The sequence below is a fragment of the Saccopteryx leptura genome, chromosome 2, assembly GCF_036850995.1.
Source record: "Saccopteryx leptura isolate mSacLep1 chromosome 2, mSacLep1_pri_phased_curated, whole genome shotgun sequence".
Classification (NCBI taxonomy): Eukaryota; Metazoa; Chordata; class Mammalia; order Chiroptera; family Emballonuridae; genus Saccopteryx; species Saccopteryx leptura.
In genome coordinates, this window is record NC_089504.1 from 159,474,922 (window position 1) to 159,490,208 (window position 15,287).

The window sequence follows — 15,287 nt, forward strand, 5'->3', positions numbered from 1 at the left end:
TTTCCCAATATAAATTGCACCCTCAATTACTTTCTCTCCCTAGAACACGGAATCACATCTAAGACGTCGTTAGGGTGGGGGCAGCTGGCTACAGAGCCGGGAGGTTTGAGCCGGTGCCTGCTTGTCATTCTTGTTCTCTGTTTACTCTGCTGCAGCAGCCAAAGTGCAGCCTCCTGTGAAGTTAACAAGCAGTGGAGGCATTTCCGTGCCCAGTCTCACTTCACCATGTGCTCTGGGTACCTATGCTTTAACACTGGCCTGGGCTTGGAGGTGAGAAGCAAAATTAGCTTAATTTAAAGATGGCTTGATATTTGAACCCTGAGTAGTTAACATAAGTACCTCTGGTCTTCATCCCTCTGAATCACTGCCCTCTGCCACATGCCTCTGCAGTTTGTGTGTGTGTGTGTGTGTGTGTGTGTGTGTGTGTGTGTGTGTGTGTGGCAGAGATGGAGACAGACAGGGACAGACAGGCAGGAAGGGAGAGAGATGAGAAGCATCAATTCTTCCTTGCAGCACCTTAGTAGTTCATTGATGGCTTTCTTATACGTATGTGCCTTGACAGGGTTGGGGGTGTAACAGAAGACCGAGTGACCCCTTGCTCAAGCTGGTGAGCCTTGCTCAAACCAGATGAGCCTGTGCTCAAACTGGTGACCCCGGGGTTTCAAACCTGGGTCCTCCGCATCCCAGTCCAATGCTTTATCCACTGTGCTACCACCTGGTCAGGCTGCAGTTGTTTTTGCCAAGAGATGATCCACAGATTCTGACTGTGACATCTGCTTTGGTTGTTAGCAGATGTGATACAAGCAGAGGCTGGGAAGCATGCTTGTATCACTGTACTTCTTCTCTTGCATCTTCCCAGTTTCCATGAGAAGAGCATGCGTGGGCTGGCCCACGGTCCCAGGATGAGAATAAGAGATAATGTGGGGCAGAGCTGCCCCAAGGAAGCTGCCCCAGTCCAGCCAAGCCTCAAACAAAACCATCCAGCTGACCCAGAGATTCACCAACAAACCCTGCCAAGCAGCACGTCTGTCTAGTCAATCTTCACATGAATGTAGATGCAGAAGCTGCAGTAGGAAGTGATTGTTCTTTTAAGCCTCTGCTTTTTGAGGTGGTTTTCTCCCCACCAAGTGCAATGAGGTCATGCCCTCTGAGATGATTGTGATGATTCTATGAGCAACTAGAAACAAAAGCACTTCGCAAATGTCAAATTTGTGGGGAGTGAGCAAAAAGGGCATGGGCCATTGAATAAGCTCTGGACCTGGAACCTGAAGACTGAGTTTAAATCTATTTGTGCCCCCAATTACTCTATAAGGTTGGGTAGGTAATTTAAAATTTCTGGGTCTTACCATAAAATTACAGAGCTAGTTTGCAAACTCAAAATCATGACAGTTTGAGAGCATGTCGGAACTTCATTGGTAGAGAGCTAAGAAAGAAATGGGGAGGGTGGGAAAGAAGTCAGAGGATATTTTGTTTTGGTATAGATAAAATGTGATACTCATAAAAGGGACAGATATGTGGAGTGGGAAACTGGATGATTTTGAAGGATATGTTTGATCTAAGGCTGAGAGGTAGACTTGGAGGCCAAACATAGAGCCTCATTTCTTCAGAGACCTGAAAGTTTGGGATACATGAATAAGGGAGGAGGGAAACCTTGAACATGGCTTACCGAAGACACCTTGCTACATCTCTTCACTTGAAATGAAGCAAAGCTGAAGACAATTAGGAAGTAAGTCTTTGGTCAGATGGAGATACAACAGTCCAGTCTGGCGGTTCAATGCACCCTTCTGGCTCTCTCTTAGCTGCCTTTAAATTTTCTTGGTTGTCTACTACCTGGCCTTGGACAAGTCACCTATCCTGTGGATAAGTGGATAAAATATGGTCCATCTATCCATTATGTATTGGTTACATGGTACATTCCAGGAACTAGCTGGACACTGGGATGAAAACTTTCAGATATGGCTCCTGAGCTGGCTACAACTCAGGTAAATGGATCTGTCATACATTGTCTCTCATTCATGTCAAAACTTTTAGGACTAGATTCTTCTTCAGAGGGAAAAATTATAGCTCAAGGAGGTTAAGTGATTTGTCCAAAGTCACACAGCTTGTAAGAGAAAGGTGAGAAATGATAACTTTTGACCGTAAAATCTGTCTTGTTTCTCCTGAACTATGGCATATCTTCTTGTTAGATGTTTGATTTTATTTTAAAAATGTTATTTTTACACTGTTTCTTTGAAGTACATTCCTGTACATAGAGTATTATTAAGTGCTTGAGCTTCTGTTGTTGCTCCGTGGAGAAGCTGTGTGATTGTAAGTCAAATGTCCAGTTCTTAGTTTCTAGGATATTGGAGGTAGGTTCTCTTTTGAATAAGGACTGAGCTTAAATATACAAAAATAAGGGAATGTTTTAATCAAGTATGGGTCTTCTGTTCAATGGAATACTTTGAAAACATTAAATATAATGACTATTAAATGTACAGGTAAGAGTATAAATTGTTATAGCTCCTCCAGGAAGACAATTTGAAAATATGTTTCAAAACTATAAATGAACATACCTTTTGTTCTAACAATTTTATCATGAGGAACTTATCCTACAGAAATATTCATAGATGTACAAAATCAGTCAGAGGAGGATTTTTTTTTTCTGGCAAGATATTGGAAATAATCTAAATGACCATCAATAAGGAGCAGTTAAATAAATATGGTGCCTCCTTTGGATGATATAGCATGCAACTGTGAAGAAGGAAGATAGGAAAAAAGAAGAGGAAGAGGAGGAGGAGAAGTATCTCTTTATGCATTCACATGGAGCATTTCCAAGCTGTCGTGGTAAATGAAAATGGCATGATAATGTGTTGTGGACCGTTAATGGCAAAAAGCCATTATAGATTCGAGGCTTAGCAAAAGGCTAAGTTCTCCCCCTCCATCTCCATATTTGGCTTTGATGCTGAGTATTTGCACTCACTCCACTTGCTTCCTTGGGTTGCTGGAAACAATATACATGCCCTTCCTCTGACTCTTTGTTTGTTTCAGATGTTTGTAAATTTCACTAATGTATCCTGTTTTTGCCTTGGGAGAGTTCCTGTCTTAGCCTTTGATGTGCAACTTTGTATGAGGGTCCTTGATTTGCATATGTCTATATAATAAAGCAAACCAGGGCTATGAGACACTCAGATACTGCCAGGCAGTTTGAAGAGTCCTCCTGGTCCCATCAATTTTGTTTTGACAAAGTGTGTTTCCTTAATTCCACACCGTTATTTGGAGCCGCGCTGGTTCGTAGCAATAATGCCCATAGAAGAAGGGTACAGGAGTTCTGGGCTGTGTGCTATGCCAATCAGGTGTCCGCACTAAGTTCGGCATCAATATGGTGACCTCCCGGGAGCGGGGGACCACCAGGTTGCCTAAGGAGGGGTGAACCGACCCAGGTTGGAAGAAGGGCAGATGGAGTATCTGGGCATCCAGAAACAGATCACCATGATTTACTAGATTAGGGGCAGTGAGTTTCCTTTTACTCTGTGTCCATGCTTATTGACCATGTACTATATGGAAGGTGCTCAGGTATGTTTTATAGAATGCATAAAATTATATAGTCTGATTGAGATTGTACATAATCTTTCAAAACAACATAACATAAAGATGACAATCAAAACCATCACATAATCAGAGAATGAATGTGGAATCAACCTGATGCAGGGATGAGGGAAAAGTTAGAGCTTGAGGGGATCAGAAGTTTTCAGAAGAATTTCACTTGAGTTAGGAAACGATTTAAATAAAACAAAAGGATTGTGGAACTCTCTTAGCAGAGACTGCATTTAGAATGAGCAAGGTGACTTAGGGGCAGAGAGGACCACTTTGCCTGGAGACAGAGAGGTGAGCTTACGGAACACTCAGTAACAAGAGCAGAATGGTAGGTTGGGACAACACTGAGGAGGGCCTAGGGCACCACTATAAAGATCTGGAATTTTGTTTTCGTATTTGACCAGGAGCAACATGCACAAAACAATGATTTGGGAAGTGTATCTGGCCACCCTATGCTAGATGGTTAGTAGCAGAGGGGGTCTGAGGTTAGGAGACTCCTGAAGACTTCAGCAGGAGTCCAGGAATGAGGCAAAGAGGCCCAAGCTAGGTTGGTGGCTGGAAAAGTGGAAGAAGAGAGACAGATATTAAAGCTTTATTCTTCAGTCAGTCTTGCCTGGACACACTTTGACATTGTCCAGACAAGTGATGATTATCTTGGGTTTTACAGGTGTATAATATTGCTGCTTGTGCAAGGACATGGAGGCCAAAATGACAACCTCATTCAGTTGTGTCTCTGGCTGTTTGTCCACAGACTGTTATCAACTGAAAACTGGTGTGAAACTTGCTTCCATCACAGTTGGGTGAACCCAGCCTGCTGCTGTGCCCATGGAGAAGTCATGAACATAAATCTACTTCCTGAAAGCAAAGGCTAAAGGATAAAAGTGGTTCTTAAAAGTTATTTTTCTAGTATTGATAGAACTTCAATGGATGGTTTCATTTAAAAAAGGGGGCTTACTAAAATAATAACATGCAGGTTATTTTAAACCCATTAAAAAATGCAGTAGGTTGTGAGAGCTCCTCCACAGTGACAGGAGGACACCATGGAAAAGGAAATATGGTTTAGAAAGCATGGCTTCGCTGTGGTGGCCAACATCTAGCGTGCCTTTAGGAATTACTGGCTATTATTATCATTGTCTACCTGACATTTCCAAATATCTAACAATGACCTTGTGCTTTTTCTTGACCCTTTAATTATTTACTAGTTTGACTTCCTACCAGAATGTGAAACCCTTAAAGTCAGGTTTATAAATTCTTTTCATTGTTTTTCTTCTTCACTGGCAAAAATAATACATTCTTAACACCCTCAAAAAGGAAGTCAGCCCTGGCCAGTTGGCTCAGTGGTAGAGCGTCGGCTTGGCATGCAGGAGTCCCAGGTTCGATTCCCAGCCAGGGCACACAGGAGAAGCGCCCATCTGCTTCTCCACCCTTCCCCCTCTCCTTCCTCTCTGTCTCTCTCTTCCCCTCCCGCAGCCAAGGCTCCATTGGAGCAAAGATGGCCCGGGCGCTGGGGATGGCTCTGTGGCCTCTGCCTCAGGCACTAGAATGGCTCTGGATGCAACAGAGCGATGCCCCAGAGGGGCAGAACATTGCCCCCTGGTGGGCATGCTGGGTGGATCCCGGTAGGGTGCATGCAGGAGTCTGTCTGACTGCCTCCCCATTTCCAGCTTCGGAAAAATGAAAAAAAAAGGAAAGTCAAAAATATCTGACTTCATCTCAACCTCCAAAGATTATTTTTGTAGATTGTTGTTTCTATAGAATTGGAATTGGGGCCACACTGAGGCTCCTTTTTTGTCAAGGTCAGGAGAGTAAATATTTTTGGATTTGCAGCCATGTGGTATATCTGTCACAGCTACTAAACTTTGTACCTGTAACAGCGAAATTACCATACACAATACCTAAACAAATAGTATGGCTGTGGTCCAACCACACTTTATTTACAAAAACAGATTTTAGCCCATTTGGGCGGTTCCTGTTCTGGACAGTACTTGCTATTTAATATAAATATAATGTGAACCACTTATATAGATTTATATTTTCTTATAGCCATACTAAAAAAGTTTTAGAAAAAGAGAAATCAAATTTAATAGTACATTTTATTTAGTCCAATAGATCCAAAATATTATTTCAAAATGTAATCAAAATAAATAATTATGGAAACATTTTACATTTTTGTTTTTGTACTAAGTCTTTAAAATTTGTTGTGAATTTTATACTTATAGTACATCTCGATTAGAACTAGCCATATTTCAAATATTCAATAGCCACACATGGCTAGTGGCTACCATCTTCAACAGTTTATCTGAAGAAGCTATATGGTCTTTGTATGAATATAATTAGATACATTTTAAGAAACAAATGTAATATAATATGCATGCCTTTTTTTCACTGCATAATCTTTCTTGGAGATCTTTCCCTATTTTCTCAAGAAGATTGACCATTTTCTGTACATTTATAATATTTACTTTTAAAATTTATTATAATCTACTTTATCAGCTTCCTATTGTAGGTATTTGTATTGTTCTTAATTTTGAATTGTTATTTAAAGTAGTTCAGGGATCGTCCTTCTACATACAAGTCTTGGCACCTGTGGGAGTATATATTTAGAATGAATTCTTGGGAGTTGAATTGATGAATCAAAGGCTATGGTGACATGTAACTTTTAATAACTGTGTCCTAGCTGGAGAGCTGGAACTCTGTCTTCTTTTGTATCTCCAGCACGTTTGCTCTCAGTGGAGAATTATTAAATGAGTGGATAAAAATCACCCACCAATGAGAGAGAAAGAAGGAGAGAGAGAAATGATATGGAATAAAGTGGGGACGGTTAACTGGATATTAAGGAGACACAAAGTGAAACTCCCTGGGTTGGTATTGTGAGAGGTGTTGTTTAATACTGAGTTAAGCTCCTCTGCTCAGGTCCAGTTCCTATCTCTTTCAGAAGTTCTCCAGACCTTGGGTCTCAGGCTGTGGTGTTTGGTGTTGCACTGGGAAATGGTTCTCTAAGTCTGGAGACCAGTTGAACCCCAGGATCCCCTGTGGTGGGCAGAACAGAGTTTCCAGTTAAGGGTGGGGGGGCTGGTAGGGGTTGGAGATGGTTAAAGGTGTTGTCTCCTCTCAAGGGCATTAGGGAAAACCCTGCTCTTCAGGGGTCATACAAACTCTGGAATTCTGGGACCCCATCTCTGGGGTGTCTCTGAATAGGAAACCTGCTGCCTTTTTGAAATGAGAGGAAATGCCCTCCCTTAGGCCCTGCATCCTGTCACCACCATAGCTAAGAAGTTTTTACTCTTTAGTGGCCAAACACATGGATAGAAATTCTGACTATAAAAAATCCGAATTTATCCTGAGATCATCCTTGTTCTCCTACCTGCTGAGAATTATTTCCTGGCTTGTCTCTCAAACCCATGGCTCTGGCCACACTCACCGCCTGCCTGACACTCCCTCAGGCAGCCTCCCTCACTTGTTCTTCTCCAGCTCATCCAATCCTCCTGCCAACTCAACCCTAGAAGTTGGCTTTTCTGTAGCCCTCCGGAAGGCAGGGCTTGCTTCTTCATCCCCCAGAGGCTGTTATAGTACCTGGAACATAGTTGGCACTTAATAGATGTTAGCTGAGTACAGGAGAAAGTAATCCCCAGACTTTTCAGTTTGCCCTCCAAACTTCTATATGGAATAACTCTCTGGGCAAGCATTGATTGAGTGCCAGGCACTGTGACAAGTAAACAAGATAGGCAGGGTCCCTGAGTTCATGGAGCTCATGACCTCAGAGACTTTTCTGACACTCCTGGATCATTCTGTACTTTTATTCACTCAAATATTTATTGGGCACCTAGTATGTGCTAACATTAGCTAAACACATACACTCTAATTTAGTCCTCACAAGAATCCTCCCACAAAGGTCATATGGACTCCATTTTATACTAGAGGAAGTTGGACTAAGTAACTCACCCAAGTCCACAACTACCCGCAGAGAGTGGGGTCTGGCTCTGGTCCAGCAGCCTCACTCAGCATGTGCACCCTCTTTATCCTGCAGCTCCACGCCTGGCAAGGAAGCATCTGACCCCTCAGCATTGAAGGAAGAGCATTCTAGGTCAGGTATGCTCCTGGAGCCCAGCTGAAAAAACTGTCTGGGGAACTGAGAACTGGATAGTGAGAGAGAAGACTAGAAAGGATGGGAAGTAGCTGATGGCAGAGTTAGTTCCCTAAATTGCTGTTCTCTATACGCTAAACCTTAACCCTTGGGACCTCTTCTTGTAGTTTCTAAATGTCTCTCTACTCTATATGTGCTTCTTCTTCTTTAGATTTTATTTATTGATTTTTAGAGAGAGAAAGAATGGGAGAGAGAGAAAGAGGGGGGAGAAGTGGGAAGCATCAGCTTGTAGTAGTTGGTTCTTGTATGCGCCTTGATCAGGCAAGCCTGGGGTTTAGAACCAGCAACCTCTCTACAGGTGCTTCTGAATGGAAGCGCCCTGGGGTGCCCTGAAGAGGCAGTGGCTCATGGTGAGGCAGTAATAGAATCTAAAGCACCCAGGCTTACTTCTCAACTTATGTTCATTTTTATATTCTGAAATAAAATAGAAGTCAGAGGTGCCCTACTCCTTGGGTGCTATAATCTGAGGGGGTTCTGCCGCATCTGTAAAGGAGCAGCAACAGCTTCACTCTTCAGGTGTTTATTTACCTTCAGTTCAAGTCCGGAGTCTCCACTTCCTCCTGCTCCTAGACTTCTCCCAGCTGCCAAACCGTCTCCCCACCAAGGCCATGCCTTTGGGAGTAGGGGAAAAAAAAAACAAGAGTAAGTTGTTTTGATTAAATAAAAGCTAATCGATCCAGGCAAAATGATTGTAATCAGAACCACAGACACTCTACCAGCCAAGAGGGGAAACTTCTGTGAACTAATCATTCTCACACTCTCCTCTCTTTTTCTGCCCACTTTAAGCAGTGGACATTTCTGCCTTGGTGATGTTTAAAATCTTGCCATAGGCAGGAACACAGAGGGAAAAATATCCCTGCCTATAAACAAGAAAAAGTTTAATGAAAGGGACTTAGAATTTTGAGACATATTGGAATTGGCAGCAGGAAAATCTAATGCTATGAAAATAATGACCAGGCATTAGGTCATTCTGGGCAAGGCAGCCATTCTGCATAGACTTAAAAATGTTGCCTCAGCCTCTTTCCTCCCCAACTTGAAGCCACAGAAGAAGATTCAGGGATCATTATTATTAACAGGGAATTTGAAGAGATACAAAGTGAAAACACAACTCTTTGGACCTCTGGGAAATTTCAGTGCAGCAGGAATAAAACCTGTGCAGGAGCAGCTATGGGGCCTTATGGATGGTGACTCCTTGGGATCCTGTCGTAGCCTCTGCCTGTGCTGTTCTCTGCCCAGAGTTCAGAGCTGAAGTCTCACCAGTAAAGTTTCCACCTAAGAATGCTAAAGGGTCTTCCATGATCTTCCACATGGCTCACTCTACTCCCACCAGCATCTTAGTTCACCCACTAGAGAATATTTTTAATTTTATTTCTCAATTACAGTTTGCATTCAATATTATTTTGTGTTAGTTCAGGTGTACAGCACAGTGGTTAGACAATCATATACTTCACAGAGTGATCTCGCTGATCTTTTAAGTGCCCACCTGACACCATGTGGAGTTATTACAGAGTTAGTGTCTACATTTCCTGTGCTGTACTTTATGTCCCAGGACCACTGGAGAATTTGGATACTAAGTTCATCATGGGAAATCTGGACCTGGGTCCCCTGCCCTGCTGGAATGCAGACAAAGAAAGAATAAACGCAAAAGACAGGAAGTGGGCTCCATACACAGTGAGCTGGAGGAGACACTGGGAGAGCTTTCTGGATTTAGATTAGTCACATATTCATTCTTCCCTAGCCACATTCAAAAAGTCACAATGAGGACTGTCTTTCCTCACTTACACTCAATGATGAGGGTGCTGATGATGCTTTCCCACCTCAAAGTCAGCGTAAGATACCTGACAATGAGCCATCCATACTCTTGGTGTGTCTACCTGAAAACATCTGCTCCTACCTTCCACTTCTCTGTGGCCACAGGCAGACCTTGGAGACAGTGTGGGTTCGGTGCTAGACCATCACAATAAAGCAAATTATTGAAACAGCGAGTCACACAGATTTTGGTTTCCCAGTGTGTATAAAAGTCATGTCCACACTATACTGTAGTCTGTTAAGTGTTTAATAGCATCATATCTAAAATACAATGAACATATGTTAATTAAAAAAAAAAGATCTTATTGCTAAAAAAATGTTAAGCATCATCTGATCCTGTTGGGAAAATGGTGCTGATAGACCTGCTTGACACAGGGTTGCCACAAACCTTTCCTTTACTTTGTAAAAAAGACAATATCTGCAGAGCGCAATAAAGTGAAGTACGCCCACATTGCTTCTCTTTTCCAGATGAGGAGGCTGGGACCCTGAGGGGTTGATTTACACAAAGACAAAGAGCCAGTTTGAGGAGAGGCCTGGGCTGGCCAAGGTCTTCCAAACCGCACTTCACGGCATCTTCTGCTCTGAAATGCTATCTCCTCCTTGGTCCAGCTTTAATCCCCCAAGCCCAGTTCTCTTTGCCTCCATTTCATCCTGCCAGTGGATCATGAAGCCCTGAGTAAAAATGCAGAAAACAGTTCATTTTAATTTATCAATTTCACTTCTAGATATTTACTTCAGAGAACACATATGCCCTCAGGAAAGGCTTGGATATGAATTGTTTCCCCATCTTTATTTATAATATTTGAAAACTGAAAACAGCCCAGGTACCTATTGATAGATGACTACCCAAATTATGGTAAGGCCATGCAATGGAGGATTACTCACCAATAAAAAGAAACAAACTATTGGTACAGGAGACAGCACAGATAAATCTCAGACATTGTGCTGAGTGAAACAAGCCAAACACAGGAATATAAACCACATGGTTTTTCTTATGTGAAGTTCTAGAACAGGCAAGAAATCAAATCAGCATTGATTTACGGGGGCTATAAGGATGGGGGATGAACAGTGTTTGGGACGAGGAGAGGAGTAATGGGAAGCAGCAGGAGGGAACACTATGGGTGATGAAAATGTTCTGTATCTTGATGGGGGTGGGGATTACAGGGTGTATGCATTTATTAGAATTGATCAATCTGTATACTTAAGATCTGTCCACTTCAGTATTGTAAGTTATATCTAAATTTTAAAAATAGGATAAGAAGTAGTACATGACTGTTGCAACACTTTATACAGAGAAGGAAATAAGCACAAATTATTTTCCCACATGCAAATTTCAAATCTCAGTGCTCACTGCTGTTTATTATTTCCTGCACTAATCCTCCAAAGACTCTTTCTAGGTGTACAGATGCACATAAACGGGCTCACACTGTCCACTGGGCTGTAGCCTGGTCCATAACATGTAGCACTGAGGGAAGGCTTTATGTGAGATAAGCAAACAGCTTGAAATGACTATTTCTGAGTGTCAACCATTTCCTATTTTCATGTTAAATATTGTCCTTCCATGTTAGACTGCTCAGAAAGATTTTTGTGGATGCTGCTAAGAGGCAAAAGAATGTTCTAGTGACAGCATGTTTTTCTAAACGGTGTTTGGGTTTGGCTCGAGCCCCTTGCCCGTTCAAATGCAGCATGCTCCTTCAGGGTGACATCAGCAGGCCCTGGCCCTGACTATCTCACTTCCCCCTCCAAGTTTTCAACTAAAATGTACCAAAGAATTTTTCATCTTTTTGAAAGCTATTTCCATGAAAGCATTTGATGTTGCATTTTACTGTAAAGAAATTCCTTCATAACGTCTATTTGAGTGCTATTGTTTTATTATTTGCTAATTTTTCCCCGTTATTTTGTATGTCCTATTTTGCTGTACAGAGAGAGACATTACGTGTTGACACAGAGTGATGTGACATCAATATGTCACTCAATTGGACCAATGTGATGGAAAGTCTAACTGCAGAGGGTCGGTCCTGACTTTGCACTTGTTGGTGCTCTCCCTTGGCGATCTTTGAAAAAGCAGGCTTGCCGTGGAGTGCTGGGCAGCAGACAAGGAGAGTGGGAGAGGCTGTCAGTACTCTCACTTCTCTGGGTTTGGCTTGTGGGTAAAGTTTGCATCGAAGGGCATTGGGTTCAGCTTACTGACCAGCAGTTTCAAGTGCCCTTCGATAGGCCCCCACAGAAAGTGCTGGTTCACACAGTCAGCTGGTCAGCAGTGAAAGAAGTCTGATTCCCTAGGAATTGTGGAAGTAGCTCACTCCCCAGGCAGGAGACAACCCACTTTCCTACAAACACCTGAGAGCGCTGAGCTCTAAAGTGGGGGAGCCCAAAAGGGAATGTTGCTGAGCAGGAAGGAATGTTGGAATTGCCCATTGTGTACCTTTGTAATCTTACCCTTTGCGATTTTGATTTTTATGTGAGCGGGTTATATGTATTTAATACATTAGTATTTTAGTACACACATAGATTTTATTAGTTAGTAGAACTATATTGGAAAACCACGCTTGAAAATTGTTTGCTGACATGGGTTCAAAACCAAAAAAGCTTGGAGACTCTAATAGGAAAAGAGGAACACCGGTGGAGGTGGTGGCAGTGAGAGCCCGCCTTGAGGTTCCTAGGATCCAAAAGATAAACCTGCATTTGCCTGGGTCATGGTTCAGGGAGAGGGGAACGGGCCAGAAGATCAGTACAACTGAATTGCTTTCCGCTGCTCTTCCCACAAAAATAACACCCTGTGAGACTGCCTGAGAATCTGACAGGTTGTGACCCTCACAGAACAACCCTCTCATCCCCTGAGCAGCCCCAGGCTGTGGCCCCAGCGATTCAGACAGATCAGCTCTTCTTCCCCACGTCATGAGCTCTGCTGTTTAAAGGAGCAAATGGCAAAAGACATTAAAATGTTTATCATCGCTTGTTCTATAAGAAATGCATGCCCTGGCCAGTTGGCTCAGCGGTAGAGCATCGGCCTGGTGTGCAGGAGTCCCGGGTTTGATTCCTGGCCAGGGCACACAGGAGAAGCGCCCATCTGCTTCTCCACCCCTCCCCCTCTCCTTCTTCTCTGTCTCTCTCTTCCCCTCCTGCAGCCCAGGTTCCATTGGAGCAAAGATGGCCTGGGCGCTGGGGATGGCTCTGTGGCCTCTGCCTCAGGTGCTAGAATGGCTCTGGATGCAACAGAGCGACGCCCCAGAGGGGCAGAACATCGCCCCCTGGTGGGCATGCTGGATGGATCCCGGTCGGGCGCATGCGGGAGTCTGTCTGACTGCCTCCCTGTTTCCAGCTTTGGAAAAATGAAAAAAATAAAATAAATGCATGTTAAAACTGTTAAGGAAGCCCTATTCTTCAACTGTCAATGATGGAGATTTAAACAAATCTGTCATTGGTGAGGTTAGAGAATCAGGCATTTCCATATACACCCAGTGAAACTGTAAACTGGCAAAATCTTTGTGCATGCAATTTGAAAATACTGACCAAGTGTTTAAAATATATATAGATCTACCTAGTCATCAACTTCTCTCCTCTGGTTGTTTTTTAAAGGAACTGAGCAAATTTGTAAATAAAGGTTTAAATACAGAAAACCTTGCTCTTCAACTACTTATTCATTCTACACACATTTATTGGTGTTTTCATGAGGCAGACGCTGTGCTACATGCTGCAACATCACAGAATAAAATAGGGCTGCTGCCTTCCTGCAGGTCATTAATAATCATTGCAGTGTTATAATAGGGAAAACTCAGAAGCTAATAAAATAACTAAAATTAGTTTCCTTTTGCAGCTATGAATTACTATGCAGTCATCATAAATGGTATTGTGGAAGACACTGGAAAATATTCACATTAGGTAGTTAAGTGGGAAAAAGCAATTAACAAAATAGTGTGTACGATATAAGCCTTCTCATGGCCTTCTGTCATCAGAGAAGAGTCACAGCTCAGCCTAGCATTTGAGCAGAGGCAACTTGAAATGAAAAGACTTTCCTTTAGTAAGAAACAAAACAGAATAAAACATAAAAGCATTGGAAAATATAGCCATTATTTCTTCCTGCTTCATGAATGTCTTCTGAGGATAACTCTAGGCAGAAATAGAGGAGTGGGTAACAACAGCCTTGATGGAAGGTTCTGAGAGGCAGTAAGACAACTCCAAAGAACTACAGCCCAAGGACGAGTCAGTAAAACACTGTGTGTTGTGGCAGTTGCTGGCTTTGAGCTGGAGGAATGGGGTAGCATCTAGAAACTAAAAAAAGACCTTCCAGGAAACAACACAGACCTGCTGCTCCTGGAAAAGGTAAAAAAAATGAAAATTTCCCTGGAACCTCTAGGAAACAATGCAGACCTGCTGCTACCCAGAAAAGACCCTCCAGGAAACAACACAGACCTGCTGCTCCTGGAAAAGGTAAAAAATGAAAATTTCCCTGGCACCTCTAGGAAACAATGCAGACCTGCCACACACCTTGCTTTTCGCCCAGGGAGACCCACTTTGGACGTCTGAGCTCCAGAGCTGTAAGATATTAAAACTTGTTTATATAAGCTGCCAAATTTGTGGTAACTTATTTCACAAGCAATAAGAAATTAAAACAAATGAGTGCATTTCAATGTTTCCATTAGGGATATCGTATAATATTGGTTATATTTAAACTCAGTGTTTAGCTTTTCAGGATATTCATACTTTTCACAGGTGAATTGTATAATGTCTTGAAAAAGGCTAACTTTTTCTGTAGTAATTGCCTCAGTTTTGTTTGCTTTACTTTTGAAATACTAATGCCTTTGTGAGAAAGTTAAATGAGAAATACTTTTTCCTGAGACCTGGAGTATGTGGGATGTCTTTATGCTACTTTCATATTTGATACCTATTTGGCTGGGTATAGAATTCTATATTGAAAAGTACATATTTAAAAAAAAATAGAATAAGTACCTCATCTAATATTGAAAAAGAACCAGTGTAATAAAACTGCCTAAAGCCAAGGATGAGAAGAGACTCTTAAAAACAGTAAGAGAAAAATGACACTACAAGTGATCACCAGTGAAAATAACAGCTAACTCTCATCAGAAACTATGTAGGCCACTAGTCAGTGGGATGATATTTAAAAAGCTGAAATAAAAATGATAGAATTGTAAATTCAGAAAAATATCCTTCAAAAAAATAGAGACATTTAAAAAATATAAACAAAAGCTGAGATAAATGGTCATTAGTAAACCTACCCTATAAGAAATACTAACGGGAGTCCTTTGAACTATGTAAAAGGACACTAAATAGTAATTGAATTAACATTAAGTGATAAAGGTGTCACCATTGGCCATACTAAGTGCCAGGGATATGGAGAAAAAGGCCAGACATGCCACACACTTAGGACAGCTCTACCAAAGGCTTCCAAGATCTTTTAAGACAATATCAAGGTAGGAACAAGCATTAAATACTATGACTCTGTAGGATTTATCCTCAAAATGCAAGGTAGGTTTAACATCCAAATATAAATCAATATAATATATCATATTAATAAATAAAGGACAAAAACTATCTCAATACACACAGAAAAAGCATATGACAAAATGTACCACTCTGTGATCAAAAATAACAAAGCCTCAACAAACTGGGATAGAAGGGAACTTCTTTACCTCATAAAGGGCATCTATGAAAAACACCATATTTGGTAGTCAAAGACTAAATGCTTTCTCTGTTACACCACAGCAAGAATGTCTGCTTTTATCACTTTTGTTTTAAATTG